Genomic DNA, 7,472 nt, shown 5'->3' on the forward strand with positions numbered 1-7,472 from the left:
AATCGGAGTTTTAAATATTGTCGATCCAGTTGAAAATCGAATTTCTCGACCATCACTGAAACAAGTCGACATATATTCTCTATTAAATTTGTCCAATGAATTTAATGTACCAGAAGATCTCTTAATTTTATATGATTCTATTAGAAATCCATTTGTAAATTAAATGTGATACAATAATTTTAACGAAACGCACAATGAAATAATAATTATCGGATTTTATTTGAAATTCATTTACGTTTAACATGTGTGGTGAAAATTTAAATTTACAGGCAATATTGCGGAATACATTTCATAAAGTTAATATATAAAACCGTCATGTATCGAAACCAACATATAAATCTTATTGATAAATCCAATAAAAAACACACGTCGCCGTGACTTTGGACTTTTTGTCAGTTTAACTTGTGAAGTTTTGTTTTGACTTTTGAATTTGGCATCGAATAATCCAGATTGTTATACAAAATGGCTACATCACGAAAAGACGGCGTCTTATTGAGCGATTGGATGGTTATTTCCTTATCTCCAATGGTAAGTTATTTTTCTATACTTCATTTGAGTTTAAACTTACATAGGTTTTCACAACTATAGATAACACCGAAGAAACTGGCATTATCAAATCGTATCATCGGGCAAACAACAATAGACCATTGGAACTCGGATCAAGTGGCCAACATAGAACCGGTGATTTCTTTTTTATTAATCATTTGTCAGGAGGTTGGTAGTGAAATTTCTCGAAAAACCTGCATTATTCCGTTTAGAGATATACATACGGGCAACAAATTTGTTAAAATAAATATTATTTTTCTAATGAATTCTTGTATCATTCATAAACAAACATTTCGATTTGTTTTCATGAACATATCATATGAAAGAAACAGTCCCTTTAGTGAAGTTATTTCTATAGGATAATAACAAGGAATGCATGAGATTTTCCTATAAAATTGTTATTGTATGTCAAGATATAAATTATGGCATTTCCAATGAGTTTAATCGGTTGTATGTTCTTTAGTTTTTAATTGATTTGCCTATCTATTTAAAAGCTTGGTAGTAATGTAAGTCTATCAGACGATCCTATGAAGAATGCAAGACACATTTTCGATCACATCGTTTTGATTGGAAGTTCTAATAGTGCAAATTTATAACACTCCTATATAATCTGAATATGTGAGATAATTTCAGTGCAGTGACAATCGAGTTTTCTCTCTTGCCCAGGGATGCCAGATACACAGACAAATCTGTTTTATGCAGACATTCTGTGTTTCGATACAGACACGCATAAGCCTACAGATTTTATACAGACATTTCATATAATAGAGATATTACACAGATATCTTATATAATACATAACCGTTCCTCCAGTATGCACATAAAACGAACACAAAAAATTACAGGAGGGTTGTGTGCAAAGCCACGACCGCAAGGTTGAAGTAGAATACTTTTACACAGCTCTACCTACGACTGTACATTAACCTACGGCCGGGCGAATCGGTTCGCGACGCTTTTCGCGTTTAGCCTGGCAGAGGCCTAATGCGCACGGCCAACACAATAGAAAGGTGTTTTCACATTGAAAATTAGACACGGCTTTACTGAAGAAAGTGTTGGCAAATGCATCAACCGCTAATACCGCCGCTATCGTACGAAAGTCAGCCTGGCAGAGGCCTGAGACGTGGTACCAACCACAGGGCAAGTGATTTGTTTAATTTGAAGGCAGCCACAGGCGCAACCCGCTGCTATCCTCTGTTACTGCTGAGTGTTGATATCTGCTGTCAACGTTGTGGTCGGTCCATCCAGCTCACCATCCGACTGATGAATGTAGCTAGTTTTCCCAGAAACACTCTGTTATAGCCAAAGGGTGCTACGTAATAGGCCACGCCTTTCAGTTCAGGTTTACCATTTCCTTATGTTCTTTAGACGAATTATTCCACAATTCGCATTTGATTTTTGTATCCAGCGAATAAACACCGATGGTGCTCTCACACACGCAACGGTTTTAACCCGTATCTTATTGCGGTTTGTAACATCAAGCGATTTCGTTTGCTCGCTGTTGCGTGTTGCATCATGTTGCAACTTGGCAGCTGGGAGACGACGAAATTCTGTTTATGCTGATTGATTGAATCGACTTCATATTAGCTCTGCATAGTCGAACTAACTGCTTTAATGAATGCGTTCTAACAGGGCAGTTCATTATTTAATGTCGGTTATACTGATCGTAGCCTTTGCGCTGCCCCTACAGTGGGGGGTTTACTAAAGGCCCAAATACACACACGGCGTAATGACGCCTTCTCCATACAAAATGGAAGGCGGGATAGCGATCACGCCCTCTATTTTGTATGGAGAAGGTGTCATTGCGCCGTGTGTGTATTTGGGCCTTGAATAAAGTGAAAACTAGACAACTACAACAGAATTTGATTGCATCCCGCACAGAATGTCTGCTTGTGTTGATGCCAGAAAATTATTAACCTTCAATTATTTTTTTATTTGCCTTGAAAAAAGCATTTTGCGGTTCAAAATCGGTTGCTAATTACAACTTTTGAGCTGCCCTAACATTGGGGGAATTAAGATACACGGACAGCATGCACTGTGGAAGCTATTTTACATTCAGTAAATTCGACGGGTGCGACAGATTTAAATTGCTAGGATGCAACACAGAGTGCTTGCTTGCGTTGACAAAAACTATTAACTTTCAAGGACTTGTTTATTTGCCTTGAAAAAAGGCATTTTGATGTTCAAAATTTGATTTCCTGATGGCAATCTTCATGCTGCCCCAACACGGGGGGAATAATAGCTGTCTGGCGACACACGCTGAGAAAAACCGCGCTGCTCCTGAGACGTGGTGACCAACCACAGGGCTAGTGCTGCTGCTAAGGAAGGACGACTGCTGTTGTCGCTGTCTAGAACTATTATGAGCGGCTCCGGCTGAAGCAGGCTCTTATATAGGCCAAATAGCATGTTTTTAATTGCAAGGTATATGATCCTGTCGACCGTGCTTGGGAAGCAAGCATATAACGACCAATCAGAGGTCGAATTTTTTGTTTTGACAAGGCTTGACTATTTTCAATACTACAATAGTGTGAATAATAAAATTTCAATTATCTTATTTTGGGAAGAATCTTAGAAGATTTTCCAATCTATTGCTGCAAGAACGAAGGAAATCCATCGAATACTAACCGATTTATTAGCTTTTGAAATTGGACATATTTTTCACTTTTTTCGGTTTTAGATTTTCATTTCACATCCCTATGTAGCCGAACTTCTTGAGAGAAGGATTCTACTTTAAAATGAGAGTCTGCAACCGTTGCTGGAAAAATTGAACTACGAACTGTACAGCTACAGCGCCCGGAGATATCCTGACTAGAGACAGTGGTAATTCACGGCAAAAAAAAAATGAATATTCGCGAGTGACAAAATAGAAAATATTCAAAATTCGCGGTAATTTCGCGGTAACCTTTTTCTTCAGCGGATACTACAATAGCGATTTTTTGGTAGAAATAAGAAACATTTTTTTTTTTTTAAATTTATTATACGGTCATTTAACCGTACGATCCATGATTTCTTTGCAGTACTGACTAAAAGTACATAAGTGTGTCAAATTGTCTTCAGTCATATTTTGGTATCCACAGTTTCCGGAAATCTATAAAGAAATCGGGAATCCGGAAAGCAAATGCTAACCGAAAAAGTCCAGGAAAACGTCCACGATCCGAATACTTAGCAATTTAATAATACCAATCTCACTGTCAGGTATTTTTGAAAATGCTTGTTTGTACTTTGTTCATCTCGAAAAATCCAATCCGAATGCACACTCTGGAATTCTGTCATGCAGGTCACAACCGTAAGCAAACCGTCCGAAGACAATTCAACCCAGGGTGACAAGTTCGCATTGTAAGAGAGTAGTAGTACAGTTTCATTTCCTTGGTTACGTAGGAAAAGGCTTCCCGTTGTCATCGAGGTACCCATTAATCTTTAGCTTTGTGTGTATTGCTGGTTACCTTGAATTTCACAGGCTTCAAATTGGTATGTTTCATGATGGACATAAACTGTTGCTGTTTATCATTACTTTCGCGAATTTTTGTAAATTTCGCGACCGATGCTGGATGCGGAATTCGCGGCTTCCGCGAAATCGCGATTTACCACTGTCCCTAATCCTGACCAAAACGATGACTACTATCGCGGGAAGACCTTTACGTCTGGGTATTGGATTTAAACGTTGAATTTAATGTCGACTCATCGATTAATCGTTTACGATACATTCTTAGAGGGTTACTTCACGCAATGAAACAAAACAATCGGACAGGCAGACAGGTAATTAGGCATCAATGTATTGGTAATTCGTGATTCGCAGCAGTACACAGACTCATACAGACATTTTATATGTATTATACAGACTTGTCAGAACAAATCTGGCATCTCTGCTCTTGCCGTATATTATACCTAACGTCAGAAGTAGTGCGCTGTATCAGATGTGCGTCAGGTTTGTGGTTGAAGTCATATTTTTAATTTTTTCTTAAGCTTAGTCACCTAGACCCTGATTCAATCAAAGTCTAGCTGACTAGGCTTTTTAGAGCGTTTTTGTTTCTATGTCTGGTATAAAAATTTGTATGTAGCGATTTTTGGGGCCGAAAAAGGTGATTAGAATAGTTAGAACGAAAATTCGAATTTTTAGTGCATTTTCAAAGATTACTTAATATGCCTCATAAGTCATAATATGCAAGAGATAGAAACATGATCTCTTCGGCAAAGTTTCTTGTTTTGAGATTACCTCAAACTTTGCTGAAAACAATATGCGTTTATCTCAATCTAATAAAAAAGTTAATTTTCTATTTAACTTTTAAGTGGATTGATCACCCAGTTATCAATATCAAAGATGCGTTGTTTAATACAGTGAAACCTCCAGGAGTCGATATTGAAAGGACCATCGACTCAAGGAAATATCGACTCATAGAATATATTTTTGAAGACGTCAATTATTCATACAACAGATTGCATAGAGCTGTGTACACTATTTTTTGTCATTTTAAACTCAAGATATTATTCAATTTTAGTAGCAACAGGTGTCTAGAGTCAATACATGTTGCTTCGTGAATCGATCCGGACCGATTGTTTCCGATTCTGGTAAAATAATACAAACATGTCAATGTGTAAAATATAATATACTAAAAAATGACATGTTTTATTGAAATACTGTAATCGACAATGTTATAGATAGTTAAATTTCAGAAAAAATATACCATGTTAAAGTAACTTTTCCTTTGAGCATGAGCATGAGCATGAGCATGATTGACCGCCCGCGGTTGCTACTCCGTTATTGCCAGATCAGCTGTAATTACACAGAGAACCAATGGGTGATGATTGGGACTAACATTCATCCTCAATGTGTAAAAACTGGTGATCTTATCTTTATGTTAGGCAATACCAGCGCCGGCCGCATCCGAATGCAGGTCAAAGAAGGAGTGTGTATGGGAATATGTTGACGTGATACTCGCTTTATTGGAAGCCGAGAACACCTCTGCACTTCCACGAGAAATCACTGGGATGTTGGAGAAAAGGGTAGGGTTTGCAGCAGATTTCGTTTTGGTAAACGATGCGCTGAATTCGGGTACCGGGTTCATAGCAAATATCACGCCTACAAGTTCATAATAACCTCCGCGAAAATTATTACGCGATTCGAACTCGTTCTGTTTGATATACCACCGAAAAAAGGGCACGCGAGAATACCGGAACTGCGATTAAATTAATACAGACTAAAATATTCGAACATTCCCTCAACAAATCATCATGCAACTACCGAAGAGAGTCTCCCATTGGTGTATCTCAGCCGACTACACAATGTTACGAGAGCTACGAAAGTTCTATCCACGTTAACGTCTCGACACTTCTATTGTTTCCTCCAAGAGGTTATACCGAAAACTACATCGCGTTGATAATCTATCTGTAGAAAACACGAACTCATGGAAGGTATCGACGTGACATTCGGACATCTGTTTATGAAGTCCTTATACAACTACCGAAACGTATCTCCCATTGATTTATCTCAGCTGACTACACGATTTTACGAAAACTACTGGAGTTGAGTCCACGTTAACGTCTCGCCACTTCTATCGTTTCTTCGTGAAGGACCCTCTTTATACCGAAAATTATAACGGTAGATATTCGGTCACCCGGAGATATGGCTTTCTGCTTAACAGGTCGACTAACGACAGAACCGAAGCATCATGCACGACCGCTCTATTCCTTTCTACCGATGTGGACGCGTATGGACGCGGCGTTTCATGTCGATTTTCTTTTGTTTGTCTACGCAAGAGTCGCCTTTCAAATACAAAAATTGGCGAAATTCCATGCAACCAAAGCCCTAATAATTTGAAAAATGCAGGTACACATATTTGCCAAAACGTAGTCTCAAATTTGCGAACAAAACGCCAAACTAGCCATAATTATAAAATAATATTTAAAATGACTATTCAAAAGCTAGAAAAATCGAAAAATAGTTAGCATCGATTCTGGTTAGTAGCAAAACTTACATTTCAAACTCTCATAATCCATGTGCATGTTTACCAAAACAACTTTAGCTATTTTGTTTAGTCACTGTTAACAAATTATGATCCAATGGGGGTCTCTATCACTAACGCTATTTTGTGTAGAACAATACGCGTGAAGCCGGGTATTCAAACTCTACTTCTAACCGTGGTTTAGTTTCGACTCCATGAATTTTATCCCAAAATGGCTACTTCTAAATATTAAATGCACGCGAACACGAATAGACTGCTTGTTCACTATCCCATTGATCGAATCCTCCAGCATTTAAAGAAAAATATAATAAAATATAAAAGGAACGCTCTCACCTATGTCATCCGGATCAGATTGGGAATAAGTTTAGGCTGTTGCCTGTCCTTACTTTTTCTCACACAATATTTAACCGACACTGTGGTTGATTAGGCGGAAGTTTCACAACCGATCTCAACTTCTAACAAACACTTGAATTGAGCTGGCTCCTGGCTGCAGCTGAAATTGAGGCCGCACCAAAAAGCACCCTTGTCCAGCGCACTAAACTCGACACCATTACATAACATACACAATTTTCTTCCTCTTTCCTGGTGCTGATAGACCAGAATTGTCACAGTTAGTTGCTTATTAGTCACTTGAAGTCTGAATTCACAATTTCCGGGCTGATTTTTGCTCGACTAGCAACTTTACCTTTGATTTGATTCAGTTTACGATTACATTTATGAAACACTATCCGAGAACAATAAATTTAAGTATATTCAACGAGCAAATTGTGACACAGCGAAAAATTGCGTCCGTTCGCGTTCGTGGTTTACTTCGATCCTCCATGTTAAAGTAACTTTTCCTTTGATAGCAAAATTTGAAAATAAGTATAAGGAGTGGAGGCATATTTAAATGTCCGTTGATTTTTTATACTATAAATCTAACATTTTTTGATAGCAAGTGTCAATATTTGCAAATGTTAAAATGAGAAA

The sequence above is a fragment of the Wyeomyia smithii genome, chromosome 2 (genome assembly GCF_029784165.1).
Source record: "Wyeomyia smithii strain HCP4-BCI-WySm-NY-G18 chromosome 2, ASM2978416v1, whole genome shotgun sequence".
NCBI lineage: Eukaryota > Metazoa > Arthropoda > Insecta > Diptera > Culicidae > Wyeomyia > Wyeomyia smithii.